This window comes from Budorcas taxicolor, chromosome 12 (genome assembly GCF_023091745.1).
Source record: "Budorcas taxicolor isolate Tak-1 chromosome 12, Takin1.1, whole genome shotgun sequence".
Lineage (NCBI taxonomy): Eukaryota > Metazoa > Chordata > Mammalia > Artiodactyla > Bovidae > Budorcas > Budorcas taxicolor.
In genome coordinates this window covers 43,412,980-43,424,983 of record NC_068921.1, presented here as the reverse complement: position 1 = coordinate 43,424,983, position 12,004 = coordinate 43,412,980, and the positions used below count along the sequence as shown (strand labels likewise).

At 34.3% G+C, this 12,004-nt stretch overlaps 1 non-coding gene across 1 annotated transcript; it reads right to left on the bottom strand.

The window, feature by feature from the left end:
• Positions 1-11,548: 11,548 nt before the first annotated feature.
• On the bottom strand, positions 11,549-11,620 carry TRNAW-CCA (transfer RNA tryptophan (anticodon CCA)). The gene has a single exon. It is a non-coding gene; the product is annotated as a tRNA-Trp (tRNA).
• Positions 11,621-12,004: the final 384 nt, after the last annotated feature.

Here is a 12,004-nt window from a genome sequence, read left to right as displayed (position 1 = left end):
TATAGTAGGATAAAATTAAAGTTTTTATTTAAATATGTACAGTTATCTTAACTGTATTTTATATGCTACAAGTGCAACCTTTTATGTCTTGTTTCACAGGCAGAAAACTTAAAATATGTGTTTGCTCATAGAAAGTCAATACTGTATCACCAAACGCATTATCTTGTCTTCAAATTATATTTTCACATAGATAGATCTTAAACAAATATGTAACGATAGTAAAATGTACTGAGTGGATTCTAAAAAATGTTGCCCATCTTAATTTTTGTGTTTCATGCATTACAAATCAGAAGTGTTAAATATATCCATTTTAATACTTAAATGATTTTTAAAAACAAAAGTACACACAAAGTTGGAGTAGTAGTGTTAAAATTATTTGGAAGACTTAATTTTAAAGTTAAATAATGACATTAAAATTCTAATTTTCTTTTGAAAAATTATGCTTATGATGAGACCCCAAAATCCAATTTATCCACAAAAGTTGTTTCTCACTCAACAAGGGTCAATAAAAGTTCATGTTATTCTTAACCTAAGGAAAGGTCTATATTATTTATACCTCAGAAACATGTTAAATGATGTTTTAAAGTAAACTAAGAGACAATTTATACATTAGAATATAAGTATGCATCTTTATTATTAACATCTGTGGGGCTTTCTGCCATTATAAAATTACCCAAAAGATGTCAATGCAAGGCTGTAAAAAAATGACATTCCAAATGAAAAGCCAAATTACATCATGAAAGTTATTTAGGACATTAGAGTACACTTGTGTTCTCAACACCAGAAGGTAATCCCTCTGAATGTCTGCAGAGAAATTTTGTGAAGTCAAAACAAACTCCTAAAAGTTAATTTTTAAAAGGTAGTTACACATTAAAAGATAGGTTGGCAAAAATTAACATCAGCGTATAACTGAAGAATACACTGTAGACAAAGATGTGTGAAAATAAATCCATAAATAATTCTCCTTTTAAGTATACCAATGACTTTAAGATGATCAAAATAAGAGAACTGCTGGGAAAATAATTGGAAATGTTGATGATTGAAGATGATTTATCTTTCTGAAAGTAAAGATAGCACTTTAATTACCTCCTTATATATACACAGACTCTCATTTCTTTTTCAAAAAACTGAAACTTTCTTTCACAGTCGAGAGAGCTGCCGTGGCCCAGTCTGACAATTTATACCACCATGTAGTGACCTCACAGGGGCATTTTTATTGGCTTCAGTCTAAGCGGGACTTTATATGTGTTTAATAATTGTACTTCCTGATCTATTTCAGTTCAGTTCATTTCAGTCTCTTTGCGACCCCATGAATGGCAGCATGCCAGGCCTCCCTGTCCATCACCAACTCCCAGAGTTCACTCAGATTCATGTCCATCGAGTCGGGGATGATATCCAACCATCTCATCCTCTGTCGTCCCCTTCTTCTTCTGCTCCCAATCCCTCCCAGCATCAGAGTCTTTTCCAATGAGTCAACTCTTCGCATGAGGTGGCCAAAGTACTGGAGTTTCAGCTTTAGCATCATTCCTTCCAAAGAAATCCCAGGGCTGATCTCCTTCAGAATGGACTGGTTGAATCTCCTTGCAATCCAAGGGACTCTCAAGAGTCTTCTCCAACAACACAGTTCAAAAACATCAATTCTTCTGCACTCAGCTTTCTTCACAGTCCAACTCTCACATCCATACATGACTACTGGAAAAACCATAGCCTTGCCTAGACGGATCTTTGTTGGCAAAGTAATATCTCTGCTTTTGAATATACTATCTAGGTTGGTCATAACTTTCCTTCCAAGGAGTAAGCATCTTTTAATTTCATGGCTACAGTCACCATCTGCAATGATTTTCGAACCCCCCCCCCCCAAAAAAAAAAGTCTGACACTGTCTCCACTGTTTCCCCATCTATTTTCCATGAAGTGATGGGACTGGATGCCATAATCTTCATTTTCTGAATGTTGAGCTTTAAGCCAACTTTTTCACTATCCTTTTTGTCTTTCATCAAGAGGCTTTTTAGTTCCTCTTCACTTTCTGCCATAAGGGTGGTGTCATTTGCATATCTGAAGTTATTGATATTTCTCCTGGCAATCTTGATTCCAGCCTGTGCTTCTTCCAGCCCAGCATTTCTCATTATGTACTCTGCATAGAAGTTAAATAAGCAGGGTGACAATATACAGCCTTGACGTACTCCTTTTCCTATTTGGAACCAGTCTGTTGTTCCATGTTCAGTTCTAACTGTTGTTTCCTGACCTGCACATAGGTTTCTCAAGAGGCAGGTCAGGTGATCTGGTAGTCCCATCTCTTTCAGAATTTTCCACAGTTTCTTGTGATCCACACAGTCAAAGGCTTTGGCATAGTCAATAAAACAGAAATAGATGTTTTTCTGGAACTCTCTTGCTTTTTCCATGATCCAGGAGATGTTGGCAATTTGATCTCTGGTTCCTCTGCCTTTTCTAAAACCAGCTTGAACATCAGAAAGTTCACGGTTCACATACTGTTGAAGCCTGGCTTGGAGAATTTTGAACATTACTTTACTAGCGTGTGAGGTGAGTGCAATTGTGTGGTTGTTTGAGCATTCTTTGGCATTGCCTTCCTTAGGGATTGGAAAGAATACTGACCTTTTCCAGTCCTGTGGCCACTGCTGAGTTTTCCAAATTTGCTGAATACATCCTAAATTAATTATAAATTTAGTTAGTTAACTAAAAATGCAACTCCAAACTTTTTTTTCTCTAAAGAAAATCACACTGTAAACTTACTGCTACTGCAGCTACTGCTAAGTCACTTCAGTTGTGTCTGGCTCTGTGCAACCTTGGTTGGGCAGCCCACCAGGCTCCCCCACTGATGACAATGCTAGAGCTAGAAGATAGCATGAAATATCAGCAGGAGAAAGAAATATTAGAATAATATATATTTGTCTTAACTACCTAGAAAATATATATTTACCAATTTAGACAAAGCTCCAAATAAGCTTATAAATATCTGAATAAAACAGATAAATAAAGAATAAAACTGAATGATGTTAAAAATAAAATTTTTCAAATAAAAATATCTGAAAAAATAAAATATCTGAATAAAATATATATATATATACACCTATTTTATTTTTATTATATGTGTGTGTGTGTATGTGTTGTTACTATTTAATTTAATTGTTTCCAACTCTTTCACAGCTCCATGGACTATAGGCTACCAGGCTCTTCTGTCTATAGGATTACCCAGGCAAAAATACTAGAGTGGGTTGCCATTTCCTTTCCCAGGGGATCTTCCCAACTCAGGGATTGAACTCACATTTCCTGCATTGGCAGAAAGATTCTTTACCACTGAGGCATTTATATTTATATTCTCCTAAATATAGATAGGATTCCCTTTTTTTTTTTTAATTTTTATTTTTACTTTATTTTACTTTACAATACTGTATTGGTTTTACCATACATTGACATGAATCCACCATGGGTGTACATATAGATAGGATTCTCCATATGGAAGGCAGCCAATTGTAATAAAGTTTCCCCAATAGAACCTTCCCTCGTGGCTCAGACAGTAAAGAATCTGCCTGTAATGCAGGCGACCTGGGTTCAATCCCTGGTTTGGGAAGATCCTCTGTAGAAAGAAATGGCAATCCACTCCAGTATTCTTACCTGAAGAATTCCATGGACAGTGGAGCCTGGTGGGCCCCAGTCCATGGGGTCACAAAGAGCTGGACATGACTGAGTGACTAAAGCAAAAACTACCCAATAGAACTCCAGTGTATGCTACATTTGAGAAATAGGGACAGGCAATGTGTTAGTTACAATCCTTTGTAAATGGTTTAGTTTACATATTGTGTGTATATGTTTGCATATATAACAAATTTTTAATAAAACAAAATTTTTACTCTGTTAAAATCTAAAATCATATGTAAAATTCTTGGTTAAGTGTGAGATTGAGTTTACACTTCTGAGTCACAGATATCATAGAATTGCCAAGAAGTGTTCACATACTGTAAGGGAAGTGATGAGCATTTGAAAACCCTTCTGATAGCAGTTTGTAGTATATGCAACTAAGTATTGCTGAAACAAAAATCATTAACATAAGAGGATATTTGGTCAATATAGAATGTGTAAATATTTTGATTACTGATTAATATTGTTAACAAAGCTATAAAATCACAAAGTATCACATTTGAAAAATAGTTGAGTTTATGTCAGTAAAATTTCATCTGAAAACACACATTTTCTAATCTCATTTCTTTTAGTGTTAAACAGGATTTTGGTTAATGGTTTAAATCTATGGGGCTACTATCTTTTCTCTGTATTCAGAATTTCAAAGCCATCTGTCACATACTGAACAACACTCATATTTACTAAAGGAAGTAACAAATGACTCCATTCTCATCAATCATTAGATTCAGTTAAGGACTTTAATATTAGATGCTTCTCATTTATTTAAACTAAAAAAATCTGATATCATAATTTATTGATTTCAATGATTTATTTGAAATATATCAATATTTTATTTTACAGAGAACACACTTTATTTAAAATTTTAACCTTTCTATACTTTGAATTTGAAAACACTTACTTTGATAGAAATTTGGTCTTTCCTGACTGTCTATGGATTTGAATTAAGGTTGAACATTTAGAAGCTGAATTTTAGAGTCAAGTGTCCTTTCATCAATATCCATCCATCTCCTAAATTCTGAGATAATATGATCTTCCAAACTCTTATTTTGAGAAACACCATTTTGGTTTTGGATATGTGAAATAAAAACCACATTGAATTAAGGTTTTTGAACACTAGTCTACAAGACTAGATAATGTATAATCAACAGACACATTCTGCTAAAACCTGGGTTTAACTGAGCATCATTCTCAGTGAATGATATACATTCATAAAAAGCAATATAATGTTCATATATAATAATGTAACTGTACATTCTCAAAGCAGTTTACAGTATCTCTTGATATTATTTCAAAACACACAACTTTTTACAACCAGATTCTTGTCTTTAGAAATTCACCCAAATAAATAATTTTTGAAGAATAAAAAATGGTATATATCAAATTTAATGAGAAAAGCAAGGCTAATTAAGTAGTAATGCCTTTATAGTAGTTTACTTATGGGAGGGTGTCTTTGTTGTGATGGCCAGTTTCCCCCTTTTTCCTTTTCTTCATTTTATTCTTGAGCCAATTTTGGTATTGATCATACATTTATTAATTTATTTATGTACCTAACTCCCATAAAATAATTTCAGACAAATTATGTTTAAAAACGATATAACAAAACCAAAGATATTTTTAAAAAGACAGTTGATATTTACTGAGGTTCTATTTTCCATATGTTGTATATATATCATTTTATTTGATTACCAAAACAGTAATAAAAAAGAAAGCATATTCTTTCATTTTACATAAAAGAAACAGAGTCATACTTGGTAAGAAAACTGCTCAGTCATGAAGTCTAAAAGACTGTTTGCATACAAATATATAGTTCTATAATGTGAAATCCCATACTTTTATAACTGCCTCACTGCATATCCAAAAGAATAAAGGTAAAAATCAAATAATAAAGAGTTAAGGGTAGGTGTTCGTTAATTAAAAAGTACAACATTTAATTCTCAGCATCTGTGAATCTGAAACTAGTAAACTAGTATCTAACAGAATTGGTTACATAGCTATTACTTTTTACAAAAGCATCTTCTTTTTGAATATTCAAATTCATAACTAAGTTTTTAATAGGAGCAGCTTTTACAGTTTTATGACAAAGTTGAAATATTTCACAAAAATCTACAAAAAAAATATTTTTTTGATATTGGCTAAGCAAAAGTTTATGTCTTCTGAATACCAAGTACATAGACACTATGTGTGATGTCTTACTGAAAAGGTAAGCGCATTTGAGCTATATTTCTGGTCTTAAAGAAGAGTGCCAGATATCCATATGCTTAGGAATATCAGCAATGTGAATCTGAACTTTTTTATTTTAAACAGAAGGAAAATAAATTTCAGCATCCCAGTAAGTAATAGGTTAATCATGAGACTTATCCTGGAATCCTTAAGAGTTGCATAGTGGTGATGCTTTAGTACATTTCCTTTTGCATTCATGTTAAAGAGATAAGAAATAGAGTTTCAAAGAACTACATGAAAGTAATGTAAGGTGTTCAATGTTATGAAAAATGATCTTATGAAGAAAATCAAAGGTGCTCTTTTTGCAACAGAGACTATTTCAGAACTCCTAAAATGTTTCTTCAGGGTCAGAAGAAGGTATATTTGTATAATGAAACATAGGGAGATGGTGATGGCCAGGGAGGCCTGGCGTGCTGTGATTCAAGGGATCGTGAAGAGTTGGACACGACTGAGCAACTAAACTGAACTGAACTGATATATATATACATATATTTGCCAATTATAGGTAAAATCTAATTACATAAAATATCTTTGCAACAAAGACTTGTAAAATATTTAAAAAATAGATATATAGTGGTTTCACAGTTTTTAGAGAAAAGTTCCTATATGGAGAAAATTTCAATTGTAAGCACTAATGCAGAAAATAAAATCACTTTTAAGCACTTTATAAACAATAAAATCAGTCAAAGATGGGAGAAAAAGGTGTATACTTCTTAGGTTGGTTGATACTTTCTGTTAATACCTCCTTACCAATACTAAGTCTGAAATTCAGAAAAAAATAATTTACTTAAAATCATAGTGATATAAGTTGTCATTCATTGAATTCTGAATCTCCAGTTCATCCTCTTTAACTGTTGTTAATCACAAAAGAACCAACATTTGTAAATTAAACCCTATTATTTGTGTGTATGTGTGTGTGTGCATATATATATATATATATATATATATATATATATGCTTCCCATGTGGCACTATTCGCAAAGAATCCACCTTTAATGCAGGAGACGACATGGGTTCAATCCCTGTGTCAGGAATATCCCCTGGAGGAGGGCATGGCAATCCAGTCCAGCATTCTTGCCTGGAGAAGCCCATGGATGGAGGAGTCTCATGGGCTACAGTCCATAGGGTCACAAAGAGTTGGACATGACGGAAGCAATGTAACACAGCACTATATATATATATATATATATATATATATATATATATATATATATATATATAATATATATATTCACTGATTTAACATTAATAGTTTAGATTGCTTTTTACATGATATTATTATCCTCACTTTATGAGAAAGGAAACTACATCTCAAAGAAGTTTAACACCATGCTCAAAACTATTTAACAGAATCATTTTTGAAATCTAGATATTTTAATTTGAGATCATATGTTACATCTACTTTGCCAGATTCCTGGACTCTATTGAATAAACAAATTGTTCTGTTAATTCTGACACAATAAAGCAAGTTGTTGATTCCTATAAATTTCTTGTATTACATTTGGTATGAATTTGGGCTTAGAATTTTTTAAATTACACAAAACTCTGAGTAATTAAATGTACCTATAAGTGATCAGAATAAAAGATAGCTTTCTCCACACATTCACAAGATTAGGTCTTCAACTCTTAAACTTCCTTCATTTTTCTCACCTGCATACATTTCACAGACCAGTTTGATCTGCTTTTCCCTCTGCTGCTGCTGCTGCTGCTAAGTCGCTTCAGTCGTGTTTGACTCTGTGTGACCCCATAGACGGCAGCCCACCAGGCTCCCCCATCCCTGGGATTCTCCAGGCAAGAACACAGGAGTGGGTTGCCATTTTCTTCTCCAATGCATGAAAGTGAAAAGTAAAAGTGAAATCTCCAGCGACCCTATGGACTGCAGCCTTCTAGGCTCCTCCGTCCATGGGATTCTCCAGGCAAGAGTACTGGAGTGGGGTGCCATTGCCTTCTCTGGCTTTTCCCTCTACTAATCCAGTAAAAGTTTTCTTGTTTCGATCACTTTGTTGTTGTTGTTTAGACATTAAGTCATGTCCAACTCTTTTGTGACCCTATGGACTCTAGAGTCTATAGGCTCTTCTGCTCAATACAATTCAATTATCTACTCTCAGTTTTTACCTATATAACTTCTCTAGAGCATTTTCAACGTTGCTCTACATTTTTAAACATTTTTTTCTTTGTTTTTGATTCAGCCACTCCTTTCTTCCTATTTTAGAATAGATATTTTTCAAATTTGTTTATTATTACTCTCACTCTGTGTCCAAAGTCAGGCTTTTGCACTGCCAAGTCAAACTTTCATTTACTTAGTGGATATTTCTTCTGGATGCTTTACAGAAAACACAAATCTGTACAAAATTCAACTCAAAATCTGCCTGAAAATATCAACTTCTGATTCTGCAACTCAATTAAAAATAATACCCACTTCTTAAAATGTGTTTACGTTTTCTGCATCTTTCTGTTCTTGGGCTCCAAAATCACTGCAGATGGTGACTGCAGCCATGAAATCAAAAGACGCTTGCTCTTTGGAAGAAAAGTTATGGCCAATCTAGATAGCATATTAAAAAGCAGAGACATTACATTGTCAACAAATGTCCATCTAGTTAAAGCTATGGTTTTTCCAGGAGTCGTGTATGGATGTGAGAGTTGGACTGTAAAGAAAGCTGAGCACCGAATAATTGATGCTTTGGAAATGTGTTGTTGGAGAAGACTCTTGAGAGTCTCTTGGACTGCAAGGAGATCCAGTCAATCCTAAAGGAAATCAGTCCTGAATATTTATTTGAAGGACTGATGCTGAAGCTGAAACTCTAATACTTTGGGCACCTGATGCTAAGAAGTGACTCATTTGAAAAGACCCTAATTCTGGGAAAGAGTGAAGGTGAGAGGAGAAAGGGACAACAGAGGATGAGACAGTTGGATGGCATCATCGATTCGATGGACATGAGTTTGTGTAAGCTCCTGGAGTTATTAATGAACAGGGAAGCCTGGTGTGCTGCAGCCCATGAAGTCACAAAGAGTCAGACGCAACTGACCGACTGAACTGACTGATTGACTATACAGACATCTTTCTCTTTCTTCTGTTCATTCACTCTATTCCATCCAAATTATAGCATATGACTGGAAAGTTCTTTCACAGAGAGTTTCATGACTTCTTCCCTCAAATCCACATGTCACTAAGGCTTTCCATGGAAAATTGCTATCACTCTTTTGCTCAATCTCCTTTCTTGCCTAATTTCCTTCATCAGTACATATTAAGTCACTTCAATAATGTCTGACTCTGTGAGACCCAATGATTGTAGCCTGCCAGTCTCCTCTGTCTGTGGGATTTTCCAGACAAGAATAATGGAATGCCATGCCCTTCTCCAGGGAATCTTCCTGAATGTGTGATTCAACACACATCTCTTGTGTGTCCAGCATTGACACGTAGGTTCTTTATCACTAGTGCCATGTGGGAAGACCAATTTCCTTCAAAGTTCTCACCAATTTTCATTCTACATTTATTTCACATATTTGCTAAATTCTTATCTCCCCTAATAAAAGTTAAACAACGTATACATAATCAAGAATTGTTCAGTTTTATCTGTGGCTCTAAACACAGAATATAGTAATTTGCTTGGAACACAAAACTTAGTGTGGAATAAATTAGTGAAATAATATATGACTCTTTTTCACATATTTCCTATACAAAGAACTAAGTGTTATTTATTATGTTATTTTCCAACAATACCCTATTCCATGCTTATGGCAAAGATGGTTTATTCTTAGGCAGTGACCTCCTTTATGGTGCTGAGATTGACTGTGCTATTTTTCCTTATTTTCAGCATCAGAGTTATAGCAGGGCCATCTCACTAAAATATACACCTTATACTTTTAATTTCACATAATAAAAGCACTTTCCAGAGGATAAAGTTCAAAGTTGTTTTCATTTTGCATCAAGTTCTTCACAGTGTTAGTTCCATCTTTCTGGAACATACCCAGTTCCCATCTCTTCAGAACCTTCTGAATTCTTTCCATAGTGTAACCATACAAAACAAATTGTTGTTACTTGATCATACTCTTCTTTTTCATACATTTCTGTCACTGATCAGAGTTTTTCCATACAGCAAAGTTAATTACTACTCCCTTATCCAACAAGCAAATTTCCTTTCTAGACCCCAAAGACCATTTGTTTTATGAAATCTTCTCTTACCCTTTAAGGCATAATTATCATACATTCTGCTCTGCTTAAATTGTACTGTCATTATTAGCATCATCATATTATGCTTGTGCAATTTCCTGATCATGGCATAATGTTAATGCAGGATATTCACTTGCTTATAGCAAGAGCAGGAATGTTGGAAGGTGCAAAGAACTGAAATTGCATATATTCCTGAGGTGGTGACCATCAGAAAATATTACAACAAATGTGAAACAAATATTTGACAGGCTAGTATGTTGTCTAAATACAATAATTTTGCAACTGATTTCTAGACAAACATTACTGGGGACAGACAAAATAAAGTGATATGATTTTCTAATAGGTTGAGGACATAGGAAGAAAGCTATACTTGTAAAGTTCAATCAATGTACTAATTCAACAATTCAAAATTCAACATTTTGCAGGATTTCTGTGACACAGATAGTAAAGAATCCACCTACAATGCGGGAGATCTGAGTTCAATCCCTGGTGTGGGAAGGTCTCCTGGAGGAGGACATGACAACCCACTCCAGTATTCTTGCCTGGAGAATGCCCACAGACAGAGGAGCCAGGTGGACTGCATCTATGAAGTCACAAAGAGTTATACATGACTGAATGACTGAACACACACTGTTATACAAATTAATTCAACAATTTAATATATATAAAACATGTACTTTTTGCTAGGACCTCTGCTAAATTCTGAGACTACAAAGAATAATAAGAAATACAGACTTTCTACAAAGACTAAAACTGGACTACTAGGTTTTAGTCTGACAATTGGGAAGAGTAATACCACAAAGAACAACAAAATATAAGTCCTTAGCTGTTTAATTATCTTCTAATTCACCTCTGGATTATTTTTAAGAACTAACACTATGTGGGGAGCTATCAAGGACTCCTGAAATGAAGAAAAAGATGAATGGAAATTTCAGGAAGATCTACAAACCTATCTCATTCCCCTCTATGCTATTACCCATTCTTTGTTAGAAACAACATCTTATGTATCTTTGCATTCTCAGGATTTAGAACATGTAATAGTACACATTAAGTGCACAATATATACTTACTTGGTGAAATTATTAAACAGAATTAGACTCACAGTTACTGCTTTAGTAATTCGTAATTTAGTAATTAGACCCACTATTGTTGAATTTTACTACAGGGACACATTGGTGGGCTATCAATCATGATACTATTAAATGGTATAAACACAATATCCCAAAGAATAAAATGGAAAACTCAGAAAATTAAACACCTAAACCATATCTTTATTGGCCTTTCTCAAACTTAAGTTTCATTCTATAATTTTATAATAAGAAATATTTAAGTCTAGGAGAAAAAAATAGGATGTGCAAATATAAATCAGAAAATAATATTTGCAAGGTAATTAGCTATATATTATAATCACAAGATTTATTTTAAAATCTATGTCCTAAATTTTAAGAAGGGCAAAAGGCAAGAATACTGGAGTGGGGTACCATTTCCTTCTCCAGGGGATCTTCCCAACCTAGGGATCGAACCCAGGTCTCCTGCATTGGAGGCAGATGCTTTAACCACTGAGCCACCAGGGAAGCCCTTATTTAAGGTAGTGGAGACAAAGAGTAAATGAAGCTTATTATGCATGTACTCTCCTTAACTTAGTTTAGTACATTCCACACACATTACATGTAACCAAAGAGAACCTTTACAATATGAATAAGAAATAGAAACTCATTCAGAATAAAGGCATGCAGTGTGTCATGATTTTAAAAGACCAACAGTCACATGGCACTGTGTGGTGATGCATTTTTTCACAGAGGTTTAGAAATGCGTGTTCATGCTCAATCACTTCAGTCGTGCATACTCTTTTTGATGCTATAGACTGTAGACCATGATGCTCCTCTGTCCATGGGGATTCTCCAGGCAAGAACACTGAAGTGGGTTGCCATGCCCAGCTACAGGGGATCTTCGTGACC